Source organism: Manis javanica, chromosome 10, assembly GCF_040802235.1.
Source record: "Manis javanica isolate MJ-LG chromosome 10, MJ_LKY, whole genome shotgun sequence".
Taxonomy (NCBI): Eukaryota; Metazoa; Chordata; class Mammalia; order Pholidota; family Manidae; genus Manis; species Manis javanica.
Window position 1 is genome coordinate 105,101,708 of NC_133165.1, and position 27,925 is coordinate 105,129,632.

At 42.4% G+C, this 27,925-nt stretch overlaps 1 long non-coding RNA gene across 2 annotated transcripts in view; it reads left to right on the forward strand.

The window, feature by feature from the left end:
- Positions 1-594: 594 nt before the first annotated feature.
- The window catches only part of LOC118970211 (uncharacterized), a 59,503-nt gene continuing 32,172 nt past the window's right edge, over positions 595-27,925 (forward strand). For both annotated transcript variants that reach the window (XR_012121787.1, XR_012121788.1), the window contains exon 1: positions 595-1,039. This is a non-coding gene — a long non-coding RNA (uncharacterized lncRNA). The remainder of the gene's footprint in view (positions 1,040-27,925) is intronic.

The window sequence follows — 27,925 nt, forward strand, 5'->3', positions numbered from 1 at the left end:
ATTAAAGAAATTATAACAGTCTGCCATATAATGTACCACCAGGGATAGTGACGTGGATGCGTATGGACTGACATGGAAAATGATCCACAATTTATATGAAGTGGAAAAAATAAGGCAGGAAACAGTACATACAATATGATGCAATTTTATTTTAAAAGTTACATATTTAGATATATGAAAAAATATCTGGAAGATATACATAAAATTAAGAGTGGTTATTTTTGGATGGAGGGAATCTCAATTTCCTTATTTTCTTCATCTGCCCCCCCACCCCCAGTGTATTTCTTTTTTAATTAGGAAAACAGGAAAGAGAATGCCTTTGAGAGAGAAAAAAAGGCTGTACATGGGGTAAGAGCAAGTGATCAATTCTGTCTTGAAAGGTGTAAAAGGCTCAGCCTGGAAGCTCAGAACCAACCAAGGACCACCCACGGCCGAGCAGGGGCTACGCTGTTGAGGCTCCTGCCCCCCCACAACCCCTCCTCTGCTCCTGCCCTCCCCCTCCCCACCAGGCGCATGGCATTGTGGGAAGGCCCCGCCGAGGTGCGGAGCTGGGCTCAGGGAACGTGCCTGTGACTCCGGGCCTGGAGGAGCAGAAGGAAGGAGCAGTGGGGTTCCCGTGCGGGTTCCCCTCCGGTTCCCAGGAAGCGGGGGCTTAGTCAGGCCTCCGGGAGCAAGAACACACACGTTCTCCTGTCCACTGGACTCGGAAGACGACTTGTCCCGCCCCGTGGGAAGCCCAGCTTGGAAATTCTTGGGAAGAAAACCTTGGGAAGACTTTCTTGGCAGTAGGCCACGTGATTCACGCCCCTGATGAACTCTTTTAAAGTTGGAGTCTGAAGTTCGCTCACACTGCTGAGGCTGCCCCCCACGTGGGCAGGGGGAGCTCAAAAATCTGCAAACTGTGGGGGGGCTATAAAGGGAGACCGTGCTAAGTATCCCTGGGGCCTAATGCAGACCCAGAAGGTGGACTTAACGTGGACTGTTACTGTTCAGGTCCATCTTGTTCAAGCCCATCACTGGACCTGCTTCTCTCATACAAGTAAGTTTTTATAAACTCTTGTCTATCAAACAGAAAGAGAAGCTGCTATTCAAACACAACTGCTGACGGCTGCTTCTGCTCACAGACATGAGTTCTCTCCGGAGGAGATGGTTTTTTGTTTGGCCCAGTTCAGTTTAGTTAGGTGTTTAAGCAACCTTCTCTCATCTTCTACCAAGGATGGTTGAGAAAATGACAAGAAAGCAGAGAGAGTGAACTTCTGATAGGAAATAAATGGAAATTTGGGGGCTTGGGAAAAGGACGAGTTTTTAAAAGTAAGTGAAATGGTGGCAGGGGTAGAAGATACAGAGAAACATGGCTAGAAGGCCTCTGTGTTTAAGGACAGCTAGGACAGAGTTTTTTATATTTAGTGGTACGCTTTTGTTATTTTTAAAATCAGTTCTGAGACTCTGTCGCCACCTCGGTAACCCCAATAAGGAGCATAGTTCAAGTGAAAGACAGGCCTCACTGGTTTGAAAATTGGACTCTGGGTCCGGCTGCCCAGTCTGAGTCCCAGCTGTGCCACTTGGGGGCCCTGTAACTTTGAATAAGTTCCCTGACTCCCCAAAGCTTCAGATCTTTCACCTGAAACATGAAGGGAATGGTGTCTGGCATGAGGTCAGCTGTATAAAGCAGTTTAGTACTCGGCTCATAGTAAATGCTTAGGGTCAGTGGTAATGACAAGGAAGAGAATGGTGATGGAGATGCTAACACAGTAACTGCCACTGGGTTATGTAATATTTCATCTGCCAGTATTGAATAGGAGCTGGAGAAACCATAGAAAGGAAGACCTAATTGAACACCAGACTTGGATAAATTGGGGAAGTGAGTGTCAAAGTGGTCCCTAGGGGCACCCTCAGCATCACAGAGAACTTGTGAGAGATGCAGGTTCTAAGGCTTTGCCCCAGATCCACCGAATCAGACTCTGGGTGTGGGCCCAGTAATGAGTATTCTAACAAAGTTTCTAGATAATTCTGATGCACACCTTAAACTTGAGAATTCTGAATTAGTGAATGCTGTTTTAGTGTCTTGTGAGTAAGAAGCCATATTGCTGGTGGGTTAATTTTTTCCACAGTGGTACAGATGTGGGTAGTCTACAAGTCATTGTAATTTCACTGCATAGGATTATAGATAAATAGATGGTGGACTCAAACTTTATCTAAGTTTGAAAATAGTCTGTACTTTAGTTTTCTAAAACTGATTTCATCTTGCTCTGGAGTTCTTATTCTTAAAAGTTTACTGCATCAGTTTATTTCATCAGTTCAAAGTTCAAACTCCTGTCAGGGGTGTTCTTGCTCTTTGCTGATGCCTGTCTAGGATGGCATCAGGGCACAAGGGGGGAGCTGAGGCAGCCTCATGGCATCAGGGGAGGGGTGTCTGCACACACTCTGTGTCCTCCCACCACGGGGGTTGCTCATTCCTCTGGGTGCACAGATAAGACGGGGCTCTAGGCTCTGGCTGCTCCCGCCTGGTCTCTTGGTGCCTTGCGCTAGTAGCTGCTGCAGAAAACTGTCTGTCACAGCTTCCCCCACTGCAGCCTTCTCCTGCCAGTCCTTTGGCTAGACCTCCTTGGATGCTAGTGACTTGGGCAGCAGACAATATCCCAGGCTGCTTCAAACCCAGGAGGGGGCAAGGGGAGAAATGCCACTATCAGTAAGAAAGGACAACACAGCAGTTTATCCCATACCTGTTTGCTGTCCATCTGTCCATCTCTTCCCTCCCTTCTTTCTTTCCTTTGTTTGGTTTCATTCATTCATTTGTTTGTTCCTTCCTCCCTCCCTTCCTTCCTTCTTTTTTAATGAAAAGCCACAAGGGAAGACATTTGTCTTGGAAATTGAGATATAATAAAAGCAGGTAACACTTTGGGATGCCCTGGTTCCTATAATTGCTTAAACATTCAATTCAAGATTCTTCTCAAGAACTCAAGGTCTAGGTTATATGACAAGACACATCAGCAATTAAATTTCTTTTTACTTTAGATAGAACAAAATTTAAAGTCTCAGTAAATTTGGGCTTAATATAAAACCAGACCTTTTCTAATTATCGTAGGCTACATACAGTCTCTTTCTCTTCACTGCCTTCTAGAATATATATTATATTGAAATTTTTCATTTATTTAGCACTTCTTATAGGCAGTGAAAGCTTGTTATTTAGTATTTCATTTTTCCTAAGTCTTGCTTCTATTCTACAAGAGTTGTAAGCCTCTCAGAGGCAATGATTATAATAATGATAGTTGATAATAATTTGAGAGATTACTGTGTACTAGGTGCATTACACAGGGTGGACTAGGTTATCCTGCAATGACAAATGACCTCAAAATCTCAGTGGCTTAACACAACAAAAGTTTTCTTCTTGTATGTATCCACTGGGTTTACCCGGCCACCTCTGCTCCACGTGGACTCTCAGGATCCAGGTTGACAAAGGGACCTGTGTTCCCACAGTTTTTCCAGCAGAGCAGAAGGGATGTGGCAGAAATGACCTATCAGTTTTGCTCACATTCCATTGGCCAAAGCAAGTCACACAGTCACACCTAACATTTAACTGGGAAGACACAACCCTATCATGTGCCTGGAAGGATGAGAGACAGAAACAGTTGGGTAGCAGCAGTAATGATGATCCCAGGCATTGTGTTCAGGTCCTGGCTCATGTTGTCTCCCTCTTTACCACTCCATGATGGGGAAACTGTATTATTCCCATTTTTAAAAATCAAGGTATCATTGATAAACACCCTTATGAAGGTTTCACATTAGAAACATTGTGGTTACTACATTCATCCATATTATCAAGTCCCCCCCATACCCCACTGAAGTCACTGTCCATTAGTAAGATGCCACAGAGTCACAACTTGTCTTCTCTGAACTACACTGTCTTCCCTGTGACCCCACACACACCACATGCGCTAATCATAATACCCCTCAATCCCCCTTTCTCCCTCCCTTCCCACCCACCCTCTCCCACCCCTCCCCTTTGGTAACCGCTAGTCCCTTCTTGGAGTCTGTGAGTCTGCTGTTGTTTTGTTCCTTCAGTTTTGCTTCACTGTCATACTCCACAAATGAGGGAAATCATTTGGTACTGGTCTTTCTCCGCCCAGCTTATTTCACTGAGCGTGATACCCTCCAGCTCCATCCATGTTGTTGCAAATAGAAGGGTTTGTTTTCTTCTTATGGCTGAACAGTATTCCATTGTGTGTATGTACCACATCTTTATCTATTCATCTACTGATAGACACTTAGGTTGGTATTATTCCCCATTCTTTATAGAAGGAGAGACCAAGGCCTCACAATTTATAAATGGTGGAACAGGATTTGAGACCAGATCTGTTGTATCCCAATTGCTGTGCTTATAACCAAAAGGCTATCTACTGCCTCTTCAAGAATAGTGACTTAACTTTTACTGAGCTCACAGGCTATCGAGGCATAGTTTTATTTTACACACTATCTCAGTTAATCCTCACAACAACTTTTGAGGTGAATTCAGTTATTGGCCTGTGCTAAGGGAAACCAAAGCTTAGAGAAGTTAAGCTCTCATAAGGAAGCTTGATCCTTCTCTGACTCGAAAGGCTATTCCCCTCACCTACACTATCCCAGTGTTTCTCAGAGTGAGTGTCCTTCGTGAGAAGCACTAGGGGTGTTTATTCAAATGCCAGCTCCTGGACATTCTACTGACCTACTGAATCACCTTTCTGGGGAGGAATTTGGGAATGGTGGCTCTGATGCTTACAGGAGTTAGACATCCATGATTCTGTTGTCACTCTCAGGCACAGCTGTTCCCCTGCCCCTGGCATAGCACCTTGCTTTGGGTGGGACTTAGCAAGTCAAAAGCAACAAAACCTCAGGCCACCACCAGACCAAACGGGATGATGATTACTTTGCCAGCACTTACAGGAAAAGATGAAGAAATGAATGCATTCAGTACCAGGTTCCTGAGCAAAATCCCTGCCATCAACCTCCTTTAAGACTTAGGGTAATAAGGGAGGGGGAGAATCAAAATTATTTCCCATGAAATGAACTTCACAGTTTAAGTCATAATTACAGAATCCATTACTGACGTGAAGCAAAATCCAAAGCCCTTAAGATTTTGTGAGTGTAGACAGTGAGTCCCTTTCTCCGTCCATACCCCATATGAAGACAACTGGATTCTGATGCTCTGAACACAGAAAGAGCAAGTCCACTAGATCAGCTGTGCATGTTAAGCAGTGCACAATGAGGGTGCCATTCACTTAGCCTGTAATGGACCTGCGGGGAGGAGAGGTCACAGATGTGAGTCAGGGGACCTGATTTCCAAGCCAGTCTCAGGCCAATACCTCTCTAGCTGCTGTGGCTTGGGCATGATTTTGTGAGGTGCATTGTATGGATTGTATGGAGATTTTGCCGATTATTGCATAGGGAATACTTTATATGCCCCAAGCCCTATTTTAGTGCTTTAAGTCATGTAAATTTCAAAATATGAATAAATTTCACTCACTATGAAATAGATACTATTCTTATCTCATTTTTACAGGTGAGGAAGCAGGCACAGAGAGATTAAATGACTTATGCAAATCCTGTAGGACAGGATTCACAAGCAGGCAGTCTGGCTGCCTAGCTCAATTCTCAGCCCTTATATGCTATCGACTCTATTCTATGGTGCCTGAAAGAAGCAGGTAGACAAGTGAGCATTTAGAATGAACCAGTCCAGTTTATTGGGGCCAGCCAGACCCCAGTCAGTGGGAGTGCTCAGCTTTAGGTGATCTGTTTTAAAAGAGGCATAGACAAACTGGAGGTGTTTCAGAGAGGGATGGTTAATACAGTAGGGGGGCCGGAGCCCTGTCATCAATAATAAACCCATGCTTAGTGCCTGACTGAAGTGCTTTACCTGGATTGTTTTACTTAAGGCTTTATGACATCCCTATGGAGGAAGTCCTAAAATGTTCTCCATTTGATAGAAAAGAAATTGAGGCACAGAGAGGTTAAATAATCTGCCAAACACACAGCTAATAAATATCAGGGCCTGAGTACAAACCCTGATAGTGTGAACCCAGTCTGTATTATAAACTAGCACAGTGCACAAATTACCAGGGGACCCTATGAAAACTCAGACCCTGATCCAGTAGATGTGGGGTAAGTCTGAGATTCTGCACTTCTCTCAGCTCCCAGGTAATGCTGCAGGTCCACAGGCCACACTTTGAGCAGCAAGGCTTTCTGCCTCACTACCCCCAAAGTGAGCGGTGATAGGGGAGACCAACAGGGCTTAGCATCCAGGTAGCTCGGGGCAGGGAGGGGAACATCATGGTTGTCCTAGTATTTAAAGGAAAAGCAAATCGGACTTGACTTAGAGAGCCCCAAGGGACAGAATGACAGGGACATGTCTCTATTTCCAGCCCTGACCTTTCCCCAGAGCTTCAGACTTTTTTTATCTAACTGTCTGCAGGACCAGCCACTTGGGTGTATCCCTCAGGCAACTCAAACTTGATACGTCCAAATACACCCATTGCCTTTCTCTCTGATTTTCCACATCAGGAACTTGGAATCATCCTGGACCACACTTGGTCACCCCAACATCCTATCAGTTATCAAGACTGGACCACTTTACCATCCATATCTTAAAAATTTTTTTAATTGAGATATGATAAACATATAACATTAGATTAGTTTTAGGTGTACAACATAATAATTTGATACATGTACATATTATAAAATTACCACCACTCTAAGTTTTGTTAACATCCATCACCACACATAATTACCGATTTTTATTTTCTTGTGATGAGAGCTTTTATGATCTGCTTTCTTAACAACTTTCAAATATAATATACAATATTGTTAACTATAGAAAGTGTGCTGTACATTACATCCCCAGGACTTATTTATCTTATAACTGCAGCTTTGTACCTTTTGACCACCTTTGCCCATTTCATCCCCCCGAATGCCCCACATCTGGTAACCGCCCAACTGTTCTCTGTGTCTGTGAGGTGGTTTGCTTGTTTTTTAGATGGCACAGGTAACTGATAGCTGCAGTATTTGCCTTTGTTTGTCTGACTTATTTCACTTAGCATGATGCCCTCAAGTCCATTCTACCCTGGGTTTCTTGACCACATCCGCCCCCTGTTTCTTTGCCTCTACCTACTGTTTGAGTCTCTCAGCACTTTTTCCTGGTACTTCCGTTATAGCTTCCAAACTGGCCTCCTGGCCTCCAGTCTGATCTTGACTCCTTTCTCCACACTTCAGCTGCCAGAATGATCTTTCTGAGACCCAAGTCTCACTGCACATGTCCTTGGTTTCCCAGCCACGCACGGCCCACTGTGCTCAGAGGAAAAGGCAAGCTCCTTAGAATGGCCAAGACCCTTCTCAAGTGGGTCTCTGTGGACTTCTCCACCCCACTTCCTCCTGTAGCCTGTCTGGCACACTAACCTCCAGTAACATCCAGTGCTTAGTGTTTTCTTCAACACCTCCCTAAATTTCCTGCTTCCAGGCCTCAACCAGGCTGTTCCCACCCCCTGGAAACATCTTCACTTGCAACTCATATTCATGCAAACCCTTACTCATCCATTTCTCCCCTTGGAAGCTCTCATGACCCCTTTTCTAGGTTCCCAGGTATGTTCATTTTAACATTTAGCTTAACTATAGTGTCTTTGATATATTAGGCTCTGATATATTAAAATGATCTGGGAATGTGTCTGTCTTTCTTTCTGGGGAGTCCATGAACCAATTGTTTTATTCATAGATGTATCCCCGCCATCTTACACAAATATTTGTTGACATAGGTTACTTGTTTAAAAGAAACTTGGGGCTACCTTAGACTTGCCCCTCACGTTCACACCTACATCTAAACCAGCAAGTCCTGTGCCTTTAAAATATATCCAGAATCCAGTCACTTCTGACCCACTTGCTACCTGGACAGCTACAGCAACTTCCCAGCTGTCTGCTTCCTCCCTCTTTACCCTCTTGCTGTTCTTACAGCATCCAGGACATGCTTTGGAAACAATGGACTCACATCCCTGCTCTGCGTAAAGCCTCCGGTGGTTTCCCATTACTCGTAGAACAAACCCCCAAATCCTTAGCACAGCCCTCAGGTCTTTATGCTCTGCTTTTACATTCTTCCCTGACCTAATTTTCCTGCCTTTCTCTCTCGTACTCCTGCCATCCTGGCCTTCGTGCTGTTACTCAGATATGCCAAGCAGGCACCTGCTTCAGGACTTCACCCTTGATGCCCCTCCATCTGGAATGTTCTTCCCTCAGATAGTCGCAAGGCACCCTCGCTCATTTCATTCGGCCTCAGAGGCGACCTTCTCTGGTGGCCTTCCCTGACTACCCTTTTAAAAATTGTACTCACAATCCCCTTACCTTGATTTATTTTCTTCATAGTGCTTAGTATGACCTAAGTAGTATCTTAGTACTTCTTTTTACTTAGTAATATATATCTTTATATAGTAATTGTGCATCTCCCCCTCTAGATTCTAAGCTCCTTGGGAATAAGGACTTTATCTGTCTTGTTCTCTGTTGTGTCCCAGGACCTAGAACAATGCATGGCTCATATTGGCACTTGATGAAGATTTCATGAATATTTCCTGAGTAAGAACAATGAGTAGAAGTTCCAGAGAGACACTTTTCAGTTCACTAGAAGGAAAGACGTTCTGTCATTGGAGGCTAAAGATGAAAAGAACTGGCTCTGGATGGGCTAAATCCCCTGTTATGGAGATGTTTAATTCACAGAAAAGCTGAACCACTGTCTCATGAGCATGCATGCAGGAGATTCAGAGCAGCTTGAGGATTGTAATAGATGGTCTCTAGATTTTGGCTGTATTTGGTTTTATGCACCTGCACATGATCCTCAGAAAACCCTGTTGGGGATCCCTTGAATTTGGCTCAAAGAGTATAAATGCTACAAAAAACTCCCAGTTAAATGCTTTTCAACATAAAATGTATTTTTTCAGTTTTTCAGGGAAATATGTAATTATTCAAAAAATTCAGAAAGAAGAAAACATACATAATCCCACTAGATGATCACTGTTAATATTTTTGGATATCTTTTTCTTTTTTTAAGTGTATTTTTTGTTGTTATTTTATATAGTTATATATTTTGTGTATTTATATATTAGTTACCCATTATTGCATAAGAAATCACATCAAAACTTGGTGCCATAAAATGGCAATGGTCATTTGTTATCTGTGGGTCAGGAGTCCCAGGAGTTCAGCTGGGAGTTTTGGCTGCGTTGTTCATGTGCGTGCAGTTGGTCTGGGGCTGCGGCTACTCCTGATTTCAGTGGCTTTTACAGTCATGTCTCTGGTGCCTGGATTTGAAGAGTCCAGTAGCTGGGATTCCTCGGACATTTTTTTCTCTCTCTTTGTGACCCGGCCACATAGTGTTTCCAGCATAGACTTTGGGGACATGGTGGATGGACATCTATATAGTGGTTCAAGATTCCAAAACTACTTGTCATAAGAGAGAGAACAAGGCAGGAATATTTTATAAGCTAGCCTTAGAAGTCAATAGTAGCCTTTCTGTCCCTTTTATTGGTAGAGCCTGTTATAAACCTGCACCAAGGGAAAGGGTCAATATCACATGGTGAGGAAAGTATATATATATCTATTCATCTATCCATCCAGCCATCATCATCTTCCTCTCTCTCTCTTTCCTGCTTTGGAAAATCCAGCGTCCTGTAAGTTATAATCATAAAATGTTTTATCCCATCTCTTAAAGTATTGATTATAAGCCTTGCCTCACATTATAGACCTTTGAAAGCATTTAAATAGCCAATAATAGTTTGCTTTAATCAATTTTATCTATTTTTGGACTTATATTTGGTTTCTAGTATTTTCCCCATTCTAAATAATGGTGTAATGAGCATATTTACTAATTATAAAGCTTTTCTCTCTTTGTTTCAAGAATTGGAGATAGAAACTATTCTATAAAATGACTGGTTTAAAGAGTATAAACATGAAAAATGTTTCCTTCTTCTAAATAGGATAGAAATGTTTCTTTTAATATACTACCAAATTTCTTTCCAAAAGTGTACCTATCAGTTTAAATTTCTGCCACAATGCATGTAAGTGTGTTTCACATAACCTTCAAAATCACCATTACGGATAACCATTAAAATAAAATTGTTGCTATTTCAGTAGGCCAAAAGGTATCTTCCTTTACATTTCTTGAATTACTAGTAAGAGTGAGCATGTTTGCCTGTGATAACCTGCCACATTCAAAAGTTTCTCTTTTAAAGAAACATTTATAAGTGAAAACAAAGCATTCACAGAATAGAGAGAATTGTATAGTGGACCTCCATGCACCCATTGTCCAACCCACGGATAGATGGATTTCATATGTACCTTGTTTATCTGCCTCCCACATTAGAGTACTTTTAAGGAAATCCCAGACATCATATCATTTCCCCAATAATATTTCAGTATGTAGCTCTAAAAGGGTAACATTTTTACAAAACATAACTGTAAAACCACTGACACCTAAAATATTTTTAATGTTAAATATCAAAATATTCTTCAATATTAAATATTCAGTCAATGTTCAAGTTTCCCTGCTTATCTCATAACTTTTTTTAGTTGGTTTGTTTGAAATAGAATCTGGAGGTCTTCAAATGGGATTTGCTTGATGTGTATCTTAAAACTCTTTTAATCTATAGATTTATTTCCCTTTTTAAAGTTTTTGTGATTTAGTTTTTAATGAAATCAGTTCACTTACCCTACAGAATTTCCCATCTCCTGAATTTTGCTGATTGCATCCCTCCGCTGTTCAACATTTTCCTCTGTCCCATGTATTTTCTGCAAATACAGGTCTGACTTCCATCTGAGTTTTGACAAAAAGTGATTTACACATGGCATTGTGTACCTCCAGTAGGAGCCCCGATGGCTAGCTGTCTCTCTCTGTGATGGTAGCTGCTGTTGATGACCATTGCCCAAACCACAGTATTTAAGAATTTTGCAAAACTGAATTCAGTGAAAGAAGAAAAATTCTTTTACCCCTTCTCTATTTTATTAGATGAAATGTATCTGTAAAGAAAAGCTATTCTTCATCAACTATTTGGTTACCAGAGGTATGTTTACATAGGAAAGGCAGGTTAAATGCTTGAGTCTTTCCCTTTACTTAAGAGATTTCAGAATGATGAGTTGGTGTATTAGTTTGCTGAGGTGCCACAACAGAGTCCACAGGCCGGGTAGTTTAAACAACACAAATTTATGTCCTCACAGTTCTAGGTGCTGGAAGTCCGAGATCAATGTGTCGGCAAGGTTATTTCTCCTGACGTCTCTCTTCCTGGCTTGTAGATGTCCGACCTCCCCTGTGTCCTCACCTGGTCTTCTCTTCCCTCTGTGTGTGTCTGTGTCCTCATCTCTTCTTATATGGCTATGAGTCCTGTTGGATTAGGATTCACCCCTGATGACCTCTTTTAACCTTAATTATACCTTTGAAGGCCCTATCTTCAAATACAGAAATATTCTGAGATAGTGGGGGTTAAGGCCTCAATAGATGAATTTTAGGGGGACACAAGTCAGCCCATAACAGTTGGTTCCCTAGCATTCTCCAAAGGTGACCAATGAGGATTTTTTCCCCCATTAGTATCATTACAAATTATGGGTTTTAACATATTAGATATAGTTTCATCTGTTGTAGTTTTCATTCTTATTGGTGCTTACATTGTCTCTTCTTTGACCACGGGGAGAGTCTTAAATGGCTCCCTTGGACATGGCCCGGTTTGCTCCAGCTCTTGCCTTCCGGTGTAAAAAAGTGTTCCAGGCTCATCCATATATTTCTTGCCTCAGATATAGAATCAGCCCTTTCTCCAGGTAGACTTATTCCTTTTCATGGGACATGACAATTATGGTCCACAATAGAGGGATGCTCACTACTACTGAGTTGGTATGAAATATTTATATTTTTCAAAGTAAAATGCAAAAATATTGTTGGTAGGTGATGGGTTTACAGTAACTCACAAAGCTCAAACTCCTAGCAAGAGTGGGAAACAGTCCTTTACTTACAGCAGACCCACTTCGCTGATTCACACTTTCACTGCTGCCGATTTCATTTAGCTTAGCAAGTATCAGTGGATTGGTCACGGAGGGTAGGGTACTTGTGCTGGGGTGGTGATGAGTACCGGGAGATGAGTAAGATGAGTAATACACAGTTCCTCCCTCAGTCTTTTTAATCTAGTGGATGCGCCCACATGCCATTATTTTCTTTGACTTGCTTCCATACTATTCAACTACTTGAATAATAGGTCTAACATTTATTGGGCACTTCAGCCCCTGGTTCTGCAAGTTACTAACAGTCTTAAATGAATTAACCCCTGTAAAGCACTCAGTGCCTGCCTCACAGTAAAGGCTTTCTGCATCCTGGGGTATCTCCCCATGGCTCTAGCCCAGACCCTGCTGTGGGGGCAGCTCCTACAGACAGTCCCTACTGTCCTTCCCGCCCCAGCAGCATCCCACAGCTGCCTTAGGGCATGTATTTGGTGTCTCAGCTCTGTTGTCTTCTATATCCCCTCTTTCCTGTATTAAGGTCCTTTTGATTGGAAGACCTAGAAAGATTTGTGTTTCCTGGCTAGAAGAGTTAGCTGCTAATATTACTGTAGGTGTCTCCTTTAACTGTATAATAACTCTACCAGGCAGATGCTATTATTAGCCTCAATTTAGGAAGGTGAGGAAACTGAGGCAAAAAAAAAGGTTGAATAACTTGTCTCTGGTCACATACTTAGTAAGTGGCGGAGCCGGACTATGAACCCACGTGTGTCTGTCTTCAGTCTGCTTCCTGCTGTGCGTGTTTAGATGAAACAGCTGTTGATGCATTCACTGCGCTTCAAGATGCCTCTTCTCATGCTTTATAGCCAGATTCTGAGCTGAGGACGGGTGCCTTTGGATATCCTGGTGTTATTTCCCCTTTTCGAGTTTTTCTGGGCCATTTTCTCATGAAGCCCTTCTCCTTGGGAACTCATGAATGAATAAAATGTCTGTGGTTCATTTCTTCATTGCCTTGTGTTAGTGAATTATTGATAATTTAGAAGATTTTAGTGTTTAATGTACAGGCATGTAATGGACATTTGATCAAGTGCAGGATTTGTGGTTCTGTCTGTAAAACACTGTGATTCAGCCCTCTGAAGGCATGTAACTCCACATGATAAGACTGTCTCTCTGGTGTAGCTAGAGTTAATTAACAATACCTTTTTCTAAGGAATGACAGTATTATACAAAAGTCACTCAAAATTTAGAACAGCTGCCTTTGAGTGGATAAAAAGTGAGGGAAAGCTTTACAAAGTGGAAAATTACTATTGTTCCCTAGAGCCCGGTATGAGAAATGGAACATCAGATTAATCTCACACATGAAATTAAAAAGTATTAACAATCCCTATCATCCCAGAAAGGCATTAAACATGGACATTGATGAAAGATTACTTTGGTTTGGAGAACTGGGGCTTTTTCCTTACAACAGATATCATTGTTATTGCCAAAAAGATGTTTTACCTTTCCAATCATGAATCCTCTCTCAGGTTTTGCCACTTAGGTGAGGACTAAGTTCGGGGTGAGCTGGTCGTTCAGGACTTTTTGAGAGCGTGTGTCACCTTGGCTTGTCTGGTTGAGCAGGGTTGATGTGGGTTTGTGGATTCTGCATTTCTAGGTTCCAGCCATGAAAATCATTTCTGTCCAGCACGTAGGGTGATTTGAAGATTGGTAAAATCCTCCCCACTTTGGTATTTGTACTGTAAACAATAGTGGAATGAGATTATTTAATGAGGACTTTTGAAACAGAATCTGGGTTTGACAGAATGCTGGAAAGTGTCAGGAGAAAAACATCACACCCCGTAGTCATACACCCCTATCCCTGCCCCAGGAAACCAGCAAACCCTTTCTTAAGGTCTTCTCCTGTTTCTCAATTCAAATAAATTCAGGGAAACTGTTCTGCAGTTTTAATTCTTTAGTATTTTTTTTCCTGACCACTGTCCTTCAGTATAAGACACATGTATACACTTCATTTTCATTTTATCCATGGAGCGCTCTCCCAGTAAGTCTGTTAAATCCTTCACTGTGGGAATTCCAAAGGACTAAAGCAAACCTAGTTCAAGCCCAAGACAAGTCTGATTAAATCCTAAACTCACCAAACCAGAATCATGAGGCTGGGTGTGGTGTGCAAGCCGGTGCTTGAACCAGGTATTAGAGGCAGGCTCCCTGTGCTGACCTTTCAGATTCCTTATTCCTCCTTATCAATAATGCAAACTGCAGCCCTCACAGCTTAGAGCAGGCACAGAGCACAGAACTCCTAGGGATCCAGACACATCCCTACCTCGGTCCTGGAGAATAAATATGGAGAAAGGGGCCAGCACATATCCAGGCAGCAGGCTGTCTCCAGCAACTTAACCAAGGGCCCAGGCCTACCCTGACAAGGACTAAGGAATAATTAGTGAAGAACAAAAGGGAATTATCACCCTGTTTGCACATTTGACAGTATGACACGTTTTTAACACAAGGCAGAGAACTTCTCCAAGTTATAGTCCTCACATTCAGAAGAGGAGAGTTGCCAGGCATCCACCTTTAGTCCTGTCACACCTGCTGAGCAGAGTTCTTGAGGCCACTGTAGGGACGAGATTTTGCTGTAATAGTCAGCAATTGTGAATAACTCTAAATCTCTTCCTTTCAAGAGACTGACTCAGAATGAATTAGAATCTATTATTCCCAATTCCAAACATCCAAGATATGGATTCTGATTGGCTCAGCATGAGCCAGATATTCATAGTTGGCCCAATGAGCTTTGCGTAGGGTGACAGGCTGCATAGAATGTATATGGTTGCCTGAGCCTATCCCTGTGCGTGAGGAGGTAGACTACGGTCCTTGTGAGCTGAGCAGAACCTGCAAGTGGTATATACTATGATTGTCTTGCAAAGAAAGAAGGTCGGGGAGCAATTCCTGTTCTTCATAAGCTAGAATGTCACCACACTTTCACTACACCTGCCTTTAAATTTGCTGCTTTCTGATTTAATGATACTTTCAGAATTCAGGATATCTACTGTTAGATAGATACGATACTAAGGATCCCAGATCTATGTTTGAATTTTGCAACATGGCTGCACATTTGTCTATATCTGTCACTAGGCACAATATGAACTAGAGCCACCAAAATGATATAGCCATGTTAGATGACTCACCAAACTGTGAGACGTAGTTACAAAGGCATGCCAAACGTTTCCAATTTCTCATCCTTTGTTCTTGTTGTCCTCTCAGCTTGTAATAGCCTTAAATAATCCAGCTATTGAAAACATATTCATTATCCCTTTAGGCACAGTTCAAATGCCAATTTCTCTCTGAAGTCTTCCTTGAACCTTCCAAATTTGAGGTGCCAGATTTAGCAAATAAAAATATAGGATACCCAGTTAAATTTCAGACACACAATGAATAATTTATAATGTTAGTATGTCTCAAGTATTTCATAAGACATGGTCATACTAAAAATTCATTAGTTGTTTATCCATTTTGAGTTAATTTTTGTGAAGGCTATAAGGTCTGTGTTTAGATTCATTTTTTGTAGGTGGATGTCTAGTTGTTCCAGCACCATTTGTTGAAGAGACTGTCTTTTCTCTGTTGTATTACTTTTGCTCCTATGTTTGTGTGATCTGGACTATACTTGTGTGGGTCTATTTCTGGGCTCTCTATTCTGTTCAACTGATCCATTTGTCTATTTCAATAATACAGCACTGTCATGATTACTTTAGCTTTATAGCAAATTTGAAGTCAGGTAGGGTCAGTCCTCCAACTTGGTTCTTTTCCCTCAGCTTTGTATTGCCTGTTTAGGGTCTTTTGTCTCTCCATACAAACTTCAGAATCAGTTGGTTGATATCCATAAAGTTGCTTGCTGGTATTTTGATTGGAATTGCATTGAATCTATAGATCAAGTTGGGAAGAACTGACGTCTTGACAATACTGACTCTTTCTATCCATGAACGTATATTATCTCTCCATTTATTTAATCTTGATTTCATTTGTCAAAGTTCTGTGGTTTCCCTCATGTAGATCTTACATAGGTTTTGTAAAATTTATACCTAAATATTTCATGTTTTGGGGTGATAGTATAACATGGTGTTTTTAATTTCAAATTCTATGTGTTCATTGCCTTATTCTTTATCTTTGTGTTTCCCACATCACATAGGAGAATATCTTATACACAGTAGAAACTAATAACTTTGAGATAGTGAATGAAAGATTTGTTGAACACAGGTCTTTGGCTAGCACATATGTAAGATGTATGCTTTCAACCAAAGTACAAATTATTCCCAGATAGTAGTAATGCATGTCCTTTATTTGAGCAGGGCACATTCACTGAGTATGTTCTAGAACAGTTGTAGATGTTATTTAGCATTCTCCAATATTCTGATTCGTTGGAGCCTGTATCACACAGTTTGTCAAATCTTATGTGGCAACCACCCCTAGGTCTGGTTGTCTCTGGCCACATGGCTACCAAGCCTGGCTCTCTTGCTTTTCTGCAGATTCTGCTTTTCTAATAAATTAGAAAACTAATTTATTCAAGGTTATATCTAATATATATCCCTTCTACACCCAGGAATCTATCTAATATATCCTTGAATAAATCAGTTTTCTGCATTAAATAGGAATATGCATGTTTCAATCTGCACATTAAAACCCTGACTGAAAGAGATGAGAGTACCGTGGTCTGGGAAAAAAGAGGTTCTCTTATCACCCTCTGTGACCACAGAACATTTTCAGATTTGATTCATGAAAACATTTTAGCACCCTTTATCTTTGGACTTTGGGTAAAAATGTGAATGACCTAAGAACTCTGATTCTAGTTTTATAAATTTGGTACCAATACTTAAGAATCTTTGCCTTGGTACCCCTGGGACAGATTTTTATTTTCAATCCAGTGGAAAGAAGGCTTGGCCATGACTCAAGAGACCTGGGCTCCAATCCCAGTTGTGCCAGCAGTCTATGTGACCTTGAGAAAATGACCTTATTTCTTTGGGTCTTAGTTTTCCTGGATGCAAAATCCCAGGACACAACATCTGCTTTCCTTTTTATGATGGTGGCCAGGGAAAAAAGAAATGGTGGGATCATTTCATGGGAAACCACAAGATCTAAATATATGCCAAGTGTTTGGTATGCATCCCTGTTTAATACACAGTCTGGCATTAATTATGTACAAATGTATATATAGGCAAATATAACAGTCTAGAAGGAAATGTACATAATTACTAGTTGTGGTTCTCTCAGGGCTCTGGGATTATGGGGGATCTAAATATTCTTTTTTAAATCTCCTGCATTTTCCACATTTTATATGAACATTTATTACTTTTATAATGAGATTATTTTTTAAAAGAAAAAAGGGCACTAATGTACAATGTTACGGTAGGGTATTTATTATAAGAACTCTTGAAAGCACTTTTGCTCAAAGTAGGACCTCTTTTCAAGTAAAAGTGAATACAAGAAAAGGCAGATAAAATAGGGAGAGGAAACAAGAAATGGTAGGAAGGAATGTAGTCAGAGCACTCATCCCTTCTGGGAGCAAGACGAGGAGAGGGGTGTGGAATAGGGATCCCCTTCTACACCCAGGGAACCCCATTGTAAAATGGCACTTTGAGTCATGGAGTCACTCATCACCAGTTAAGCCCTGAACACCAAATGCACAGAAAGTCAGAAGAAATCTGACCTTCCAGCATTAGCCTACAGGTGAGCACTGCTCCTGTCCCCCAGCACAGGGCAACAAAGGGTCTGATGACACACATCCTCCAGAAACCCTCAGGACATAATCTGGGCACGTGACCCTGGTGAAGAGCGGCCAGAACCTTTCTCCGGGTCCTGGGTTTTTTGAGATGCCTGTAGAAAACCAGGTTTTTCATTTGTAAATGCAAAGATTGAGGAATGAGGGAAACTGAGGCTATAGGCTGAGGGTGGGTGCAGAGGCCACAGGGTTCCATTGGGCTGTTTGCCACCTCATGCCCAGCTTACCCCAACACATAACCCTGGCCTTGTCAACAACAAAGAGAGCGAGGAATCACTTATGATCCTGTTGCTTCTCATGCTCACAAACAGCTCTCTCCTCCCCTCCCTCCAAGCATACTACCTAAAACGTTTCCAGATTCATTCCACAAACCTTTATGGAGCATGTAGTGTGTTCCAGACACAGTGCAAGGCTGGTGATACAAGGCAGTGTCCCAAGATTATAGGTTAGTGAGGGAAGCAGATACATAGCTTTCAATATTGACTGGCAGGTTCTCTAAGAAAGGTAGTTAATAATGATAATTGCTATCCTTTGTTGAAGGTGCAGTATATGCCAGGCATGAGCAAGGCGCTTTACATTGGTTACCTCATTTACGCTTCACACTCCCCTATAAAGTATGTGCTTTTACCACCTTCATTTTATGCGTGGGAAAACTGCAGCTGGGGGAGTTGGTCACACAGTTTACTAGCAGAGGAGTAAATGTGTGCATCTAATCTTGGAGGTTGCCTCCAAGCCCTCCTCCTTAATTCTTCTTTACAGCACAGAGAGTGGAGATAGAGGAGGGCCAGTCTAATCTGCCTGGGGTAGATCGGAGAAGGCTTCATGGAGGAGGTGACTCGAGCTAGGTCTTGAGGGATAAGCAGGAGTTTGCTTGAGGTCAAGGAGGCAGGAAGGGCTTTCCAGGCAGGGGAGCAGAACATTCTGAGGCAAGGGTAGGGAAGCAGCTTGGCTTCTGCAAATACCAAATATTCTGGTACAGCTAGAAGGCAGGGGGCCAGGAAAGGTAGGTTGTGAAGGATGAGGAGCTTGAGATCCTTGGCTCAGCCACTCCCGCACCTGGTGGCTTCTCCTCGGAATCATCACTGACATGTGGAGATGCTGGCAGGCACGGTGTGAGCCAGCAGTGGCCTCACAGGGCCTGGCACTCCCAGTCCAGCTGAGACTCCTTTCCAAGGAGCTGCGTTGGGTCTTTTCCAAGATATTCTCTGGTGGATCTGAAGGCAGCCTGTCTGAGCGCCAGATACAGTGGCCATTTTGGAATGCAAGAAGGATAGTTCTGACAAGGAAAAACAGAAGTCTTTTACCCAAAATGCTTGGTGATCAAGACTGCAGGCGCTGCCGATGGAATGGTGGATCTGAAGCCCAGCTCCTCTGTTTACCGACTGTGACTTTGAGCAGATCACTTAGCTGCTCTGCCCCTCCTGTGTGTCTTTTATAAATTTGGGCACTACTGTGCCTAATTCTCAGTCTGTTTGTGCAGATTAAATGAAGCAATTCATATCAAGTACTCAGCGCTGCACCTTGCCCCGAGTACACACTCAGTTTATGGCAGTCTGTATTGTAAGTGGTTACGGCTGCTCACTCGATAGTCATTCAGCTAAGAATGACTTACTGTTTTCTTATACCCAGCGCTGGATTACAGCCATGAACAAGGACTACAGACTTCTTGCCTTCTTGGAGCTTATATTCTAGGGAGGGACACAGACAGTGAACAATGCATATAATGGTTTCAGAAAGTGTTGAGTGCTATGCAGATAATAAAAGGGTAAAAACTGAAATGTGTGTGTTTGTGTGTGTGGGAAGTGTACACGTGAGCTTTAGCGCAGATCATCAGGTGAGTTTTCTCTGAGCATAAAGCTAAAGGAAAACGAGTCTCATGGAAGTACCCAAATCAAAGGAAAACGAGTCTCATGAAAATCTCATGAAATCCCATGACAACCTCATGAAATGAGATCTGAATCCCATGACAATGTAGAACAAAAACAACTCAGGCAGGGGACTCAGCAAAAAAACGGCAAATGTAAAGGCCCAGAGGGAGGAAAGAGCTTAACATATACAAGAAATTACAAGAAAACAAATAGGCTGGAAGGGGAGAGAGTGACAACGGAGGAGGTAATGCTGACAGAAAGAGCAGCAACACCCGCAGTGATGGCTATCCAGCATTCCTCGGGACGAGGTGGTTTGTACTCATCTTCACCACCACTCTACGGGGAAGGGGCTGTTGGTGTTCCCATTTTACAGCTGAGAGATGAAGACTCAGAGAAGCAGAGGAACTTGCCCAATGTCACACAGCCAACATTGGGCAGCAGAGCCAGGATTCAGGCCCAACAAATGGCTTCAGAGCCTGTTCATAGTCACTGCCCTATTCCACCTCCACCAGAAGGCACTCGACTGTGTGCCCAGCTTTGTGTGTGTCAGAGGGGTGTGCAGGTGTGTGTGCATGTGAGTGTGTGTGTGCCTGCACCTGGGATCATAGGGGGACAGTGAGGTTGACTGATGTGGCTTAGCTATTACTTTTGGAGGGAAGACTAACACACAGGCAAATACAATGATTAATCCAAGACGAAGTGTAACTGTGTGACCAAGTGGCCCTGACGCTGCTAGTGCCTTGGGAACTCTCGGGAGAAGAAGGAATTGGGGAAGGGAGGAGAGGGAAGCAGTGTAGGTTAGTGTAGATGAAGAGCAAGGGTGCCAGAGCAGACTGCTAGGGCTCAAATCCCAGCTGCTCCCCCTAACAGCGGTGTGATCTGGGGACAATTCCTTAACCTCTCTGGGCCAGGGTCCTCATCTGTAGCATGTGGATAATAATACCTACCTCACTGAGGTGTGAGGATTAAATGAATTAATGCACATTAAACCCTTACAGTGCCAAGCAGAGAGTGTTAACTACTATTAATATTTATTTTTTGCTATTTTGGTTCTAGATTTTTGAAAATGACTGATGAAACACACATGTTCATTAATGGTCTTCTGATTTATAATTTATTAATTTATTCCTGCTATCCCTCGATGTTGCAATTTCAGTATTGATGATCTGTCTCCCTCCCCACCACCTGACACCTTAGTGTTTTAGTTCCTTGAATATCCTCCCTCTAATGGCCTCCCCCTCCTCTCTCAGTTACTGTCCCACAGCTCCATCCTATAACTGCACTCCACCCCTAATCTTTATTTCTTGGGTCCACTCTCTAATTAACCACTAAGTTCTTTCTCTAAAAGACCCCAATTCCCACAATCCTGTCCCCACTGGGACCTCTCGTTCACTGATCCTACCATGTCACTAGCCATGGCCAACCATTATTCTACTACATACAAAGCAGTGCATATGTACTATATGCTACATATATATATGCTAAGCACACAGATATGCTATATATTACATACTATTATATGTTCTACAACCCTTAAAATATACAGTGTATAGTGCCTTGCAAATATCCCCACTCCCTTGTCCCCTCCAGCTATGCCATCCTCTCTTGCTAAAACGAACTCCTGATTAAACCCAGCACCACTGAGTCCATGTTTAAATCCATGCAGCTGAACGTGACTGGAGAAAAATCACACAGACTTCTTGCTGGTTTCACTTTAAGTTCATGACCAGACTGCACAGGCTATTTCTCCAGTGAATTTGCTCTCTCACCATGTAGATGAACTTCTGCTTCTATCTAAAGTCAGTCCCTCCTCCTGCACATGAGATCCCATCTCCTCTATCAGAGGCCATCCCTGTGCTGGTTCTTTCTCCTTCCTGGATGTTTCTCTTCACAAGATCACTCGCAGCAGCACACGAACCTATTTTCTTCTTTCTTCGTAATAAACCGTTATCTAGCCCTACTGTATGAGTGAGTTACCTATTGCTAAAATAAATTACATCCAAAACTTAGCAGCATAAGATAACACCACCTCACAGTTCTTGTGGGCCAGAACTCTGCATGTGGCTTAGCTGGGTGTGTCAGCCTCAGGGTCTCTCACAGTCAGGGTGCCCACCAGGGCACTCATCTCAGGGCTCCACGGGGCGGCGATCCTCTTCCAAGCGCACACACTAGGTGTTGGCAGGCCACAGGTGCTTATCAGCTGTTGGCTAGACACGTACGGTCCTTGCCTCGTAAACCTCTCTTTAGGGCAGCTCACAGCATGGCTTCCCTCAGAGCCCTGAGGTGCCCAAGACAAGCCTTTTTATAATCTGATCTCAGAGCTGACATCCCACACTTCTGCCTATTCTGTTTGTTCGAAGCAAGTCAATAAGTCAGTCTAGGAGAAATTGTGCCCTGTTGATGCGTATGTAAAATGGTGCAGCTGTTGTGGAGAACAATATGGTGGTTCCTTGAAAAATTCAAAATAGAACTGTCATCTAATTCAGAAACTCCACCTCTGGGTATAATACAAAATAATTGAAAGCACATATTTATACACCTATGTGCAAAGCAGCATTATGCACAATAGGCAAAAGGTGCAAACAACCAAAACGTCCATTGATGGAGGAATGTATAAACAAACTGTGGTATATCTGTACAATGGAATATTATTCAGCCTTAAAAAGGAATGCAACTCTTGTACTGATTACAACATGGATAAACCTTGAAGACATTATGCTAAGTGAAATAAGCCAGTCACCAAAGGACAACATTGTATGATTCCTTTGATATGAGGCACCATTCTGGAATAGTCAAATTCATAGGGGCAGAAGGAAAGTAGAACAGTGGTAGCCAGAGGCTGGTGGAGGAGGAGGAATGGTGAGTGAGTGTTTAATGGGAACAGTTTCAGTTTGGGATGATGAAAAAGTTCTGGTGATGGATGGTAATGATGGCTGCACAATAAGGTGAATTTACTTAATGCCACTGACCTGCAGCCTTAAAAATGGTTAAAAGGGTAAATTTTATATTAAGTATAGTTTATCACAATTCTTTTCAGGATCACAAAAAAAAAGAAGTCAGCCTACCCTCAAGAGAAGGCATGAATATATGAACACAAGGGCATCAATACCAGCAAGAAGCTCGAATGGGTGGGTGGTTAGGCTTAGGGTGTGCATTCTCAGTGGGGACAATATACTCTACCTGGTAAAGTTTGATTCTTGGGGAAAGAGGACTGAAAGAAATCTTACTTATTTTTTGTGTATAAAGCACAGATATACGCATAGTATATCATATAAGCCATGGACTCTATCTGTGTTATTAACATTTCATGGGAAATGTATTAGAAAAAGATGTTTTCAAATGCTCCTTTTGAGAGGGCCATAATAACACTGGGTTAGGGCATAAAAGCTGGCCTTTTCTGGCCACAGTGAGGTGAAGTGGGTTTGTAGGAACCCCAAAATCAATAGTGAGAATCCCTTATATTGATTTTCCTCTATAGAGTTTACCAAGACTTTCTTCATATGGTAGGTGCTCTTAGCTCTAGGTCTGTAGACATTTAAGTGATCGGGGGTGAGCTTGGGGTAGGGGAATCTGTGACCCTTCTAAGTTGTAGACACAATCTAGGCACCCCTGTATGAGGAGCAGTGAAACATAGTAGTTAAATCAATGAGTTTGACTCAGGTGACCTGGGTTCCAATGTTGACTTTGCTGCTTACTGTGTGACTTTGGCCAAGTTACTTAACCTCTCTGTGTAGGTTTGCTGTGATGAATAGCTAAATAAAGTTTCTAGAACAGTGACTGGATCATAATGTTTAGCAAATGTTAGCTATCCTTATGCATGTTAATATTTCTGGGAAAGTATATACATTTCCTCTAAATCTCAAGGGGATCCAGGGCTCTCAAAAGGATGGGACTCTCAGGATTGCAAGCATTCTTCTCATTAGAAACCCATGAGGTAATATACAATCCTGACCCTGGTACACACATCCTAAAAGCCACCATGTTTTGTCTATTCAATTACTGTATCTACCACCTTAGCCTAATCACTCACCATTTCACACCTGGACAGTTTCAACAGCCACCTCCCCCCAAACTTTACTCCCACCACCACTTCAGGGCTTTGTCTCTCATCCTGCCCTCTTTCAGTTATTCAGAATTGGTTTTGTTTGTTTGTTGGGTTTTTTAACCTTTCAAGTCCTATCCTATGTCTTCCCTACTAAAAATACTTCAGTGGCTCACCAGGCCTTTGGCATAGTTCATGACCTGGCCCCTCCACCTCTCCTGACTAATGCTCTTCTCTGTCTGGAACACCCTTGTCTCTCTTGCAGCAAGTTTCAAGCTCAAAGCGTTGTTTGCTATTTCCAGATAGAGTTATGTGCTTTCTCTGTATGCTCCTTGCATTTTAAAACAATTTCTTCATTATTTCAGTGGTCATATTTTTTTTCATTTTTGCCTCCCCAGGGGACTGTGAGCTCCTTAAAGATAAGGATCAAATTGTTTGAACTTACATCCTTGGTGCCCAGTTCAGTGTCTAATCTGAATAAAGTGAATGAGTGAATAAATGAAAGAATGAACAGATTTTAATGACTTGCCCAGGCTCATAAGTCAGTAAGTGAAACAGCAGAATCTAGGATCCAGCGCACTCTGACACTTTTAGATCATAAGGGGCAATAAAGCCCTAATGGAGCCCAGCTTAATCAGAGAGAGCAATAGGCCCAAAACTTGGAAGTCCAATAGTGAGTTTTGGTCCCGGTGCCGCCGAGCCCAGGGGGGGTCCGGTGACAGCATTGGCATTCCATAGCTCTCCATCAAAGATGGTCTCTGTCAGCAGTGGGCTTGGCTCATCCTTAGAGCTCCATGATTCTAGAAAAAAACAGAAAGCAGCTCCTCCCAGCAACCATAGATCAAATTACTGGGAGGGGCTCTGATTGGCGGGCTTTGGTCTTGTGTCTCTCCCCCTCCCCCATTATGCTAATTATGGTAAGGATATGAGGTGTCCTGGTTGGCCAAGCCCGAATCACATGTCCACCCCTGTGGTCAGAGGGCAGGCAAGACTATATGACTGACAGTTATCCACTGGCACCAGAGGAGATGGGATCTCTATACTGACAAAAAAGAAGAGTTCTGGGAGGACAGAAATTGTGTATGTTCATTTTACCCAGCACCCCTTTCATTAGTGCGTGGCACCTTTCCAGCCAATGGCAGACGGAGAAAGAAACACTTGTTTTCATTTGCACGGGTTCAGTGGGGGGTTGGCTAAAAGAAATCTGGGTCATTGTTCCTTTCAGCCAATTATATTTGTTTAAATGTGACCCAGCCCTTTGTGGGAATAAACACATAATACTTTTATTTATTCTCTTCACTATCCCCAGCTATACTATGTTAAAAATTTCTTCCCAACTGGGGAGTAGATCCCTTATCAAGAGCATAAGTTGATCCAGTAATTTTCTTCACATATTGGATGACTGAAACTCAGTTCAGTCCAATGTAAAGGTCTTGCTCTAATGTCCACTCCAAACTCCATGGCTGCCCCATCCAGGCGAGGGGAATGGGGGCTGCTGCTCTTCCTTCTTCCTTGCACTTGAGCACTGTAGGGCGGGGGGGATGAGAGAAAGGGAAGGAGGGCGTGAGCAGCATCTGACTCACTTCCTTTCCTTCGCTCTTCTGGGTCTACTCCCTGAAAGATACTGAGGATCAGGGAGGGGAGATAAGCTGGTGGAGTGGGGAGATGACCTACTTGACGAGGTGTTCTTTGTAAGTGCATCTTTGTAATGATACACATGGTTTTCTGGGGCAATACTGGGCCTCATCCTGAGCCCCCCTGTCCCAGCTGTCCCTCTAATTCCCTGCCAACAGCCCCTCACTTTGTGAGACACCCCATCTCTTGGCAGCCTTGGACAGCCCACAGCCCCTGCCCCTTCCTCTGTCTTCTTCTTGCCTGGCACAGTGCCCTAGGAATCTCTGACTTTCTCTTTGACACTCTCAGATGACCACAGGGAATTGGGCTGGGGTGGAGGATGCCTCATTTTCCTCCTAAGCACATTATCCATGTCCCTTCTTTCCCTGCCATCCCGGACTACTCCAGCAAGCCTCCTGACTTCAGAAATTTTTAGGTGAGAAGCCCCAGAGTGCACCCATGTCCCCAAACCAGAGCTGCCACTAAGTACAGCCTTGTGCACTAAGCCTTGTGCAGCCTGTAAAAGGGCACCCTATCCGAGTGGACAAATCACAAGAAAGCTCCCCTTTCTCATTGCTCCTCAGCCCCTATTCACCTCCTCTGCCAGGCATCCTAATGTAGGGCAAAAATGCATCATCCTATGGCCCTCCCAAATTTCAGGGGACACATGCCAAGGGCTCCCAAGAATTCCCTCAGGTGTGCCTACTGGCTGCAGTCCCACAGCATTCAGAGGGGGAGCTCGTCTCCTTTTCTTGCAAGCACCCCCTACGCAGTGGTTTTCTTGGAGCTTCACCTCTCCTCAGTTTGCTAGGACAGCAGCTCTGAGAGTGGGATCCTTGGACTCCTGGGAGCCTTTCAGGGAATCCACAAGGTCAAAATGATTTTCATGAAAAAGTTTACCTTTTTCACCATGTTGATATTTGCACTAATGGTACAAAAATAATTGGTGGGTAAAACTCTTGGCACCTTAGCATGAAGGAAGACAGTGGCACCTGGATGTACTAGTAGTGCTTAGATTCTTCACTACCATATACTCCAGTGGAAGAAAAAACCCAGTTTCACTTAAGCATGTCGTGATGCACCAAAAAAAAAAAAAAAAAAAGATTAAAATTAAGAAACCTCATCTCTTGTATATATGTCTTCATAAAAACATTCTGTGTGATGCAATGGGGAGTCCACATATGGCACTTCTGCTACATGCTGAAGTATGATGGTGTCTTCAGAAAAAAAATCTCTTTGGCAACTGAGTCATAGGTTGAACTGGTCACTTCTTCTATGGAACACCATTTTTATTTTTATTTTTATTTATTTTTTTTGAGAGGGCATCTCTCATATTTTTTGATCAAATGGTTATTAACAACAATAAAATTCTGTATAGGGGACTCAATGCACAATCATTAATCAACCCCAAGCCTAATTCTCAACAGTCTCCAATCTTCTGAAGCATAACGAACAAGTTCTTACATAACACCATTTTTATTTAAAAGAATGACTGACAAATACAAATGATTGCTATCCTGACTTGGGTGTTTGGCAACTACTTGCTTAAAAATGAACAAAGAGAGCCTGTCACTTCTAGGAAAACAGCCGATAGTGTTCATTGCCAGTGATAAAGTATGAGTTTTCAAGCAGAAACTGGAATTTTGCAAGATTTGCATCTGCAACTATAAGCTTGATAGCATCCCATACTTCAAGGCTTTTCTGATAGCTTTGTGGGTGATGATAATGAATGTGATTTTTGACTAGGGTAATGAAGCATGTTAATTGGAAATGTTTGCTTAAATAGTGAACAAGTATTTCCAAATGGGCAATCAATGATTATGTTACAAAAAATGGGTAAAAGATCCATTCTGAGTACAAGATAGCCCCATGGATTTTAATATAACAAAGTATAGAAAAGCTGACTTGATTTCAGATACCACATTGCAAATCATCCTTAAGAAGTGTTGAGTTTTGGTGTAATATCATAGAAGAATATTCACAGTTACATAAAAGGCTATTAAAATACTCCCTTTTTTCCAGTTGCATATCTGTGCAAGGCCAGATTTTCTTCATATTATTCAAGCAAAGCAACATAGTGCAACAGATTGAATGCAGAAGCAGACATGAGAATCTAGCTATCTTCTACTTAAATAAACATTAAAGAGATTTTCAAAAATGTAAAACAATGCTACTCATTAATTTTTTTGTTTTTGGAAAAAATAGTAATTGTTCATTAAAATGTCATTTATGGTAACATGCAAGAGGTGTGTTATTTTTAAATGAATTAATAAGTAGATAATTTAATGTTTTCTAGTTTTGATTTCCAATACTGTGAATATTCATAACTCACACAAACACAAGCTCCTTAGGGTCATCAATAATTTTTCAGAATGTAAAGTGGTCTTGAGACTAAAAAATTGGAGAACTGTTATGTTAGTAAATGGAGAAACACCCCACCCATCCACTATAGCAGAAGGAAAAGACTGACTCTTTTCGGCATGGCCCCCAACGCCTGCAACTAACTACCCAGACCTCCCACAACCCCTCTCTTCTTCATAGAGAACCAGTCCTACTGGTGCTCTTAGGAAGTCCCAGGAGCATATCTGGCCCAGTTGTTCGAGGATTTATTTAGAAGGTTGGGTATTTGGAAACTCTCTTTAATCTTAATTGTAAATT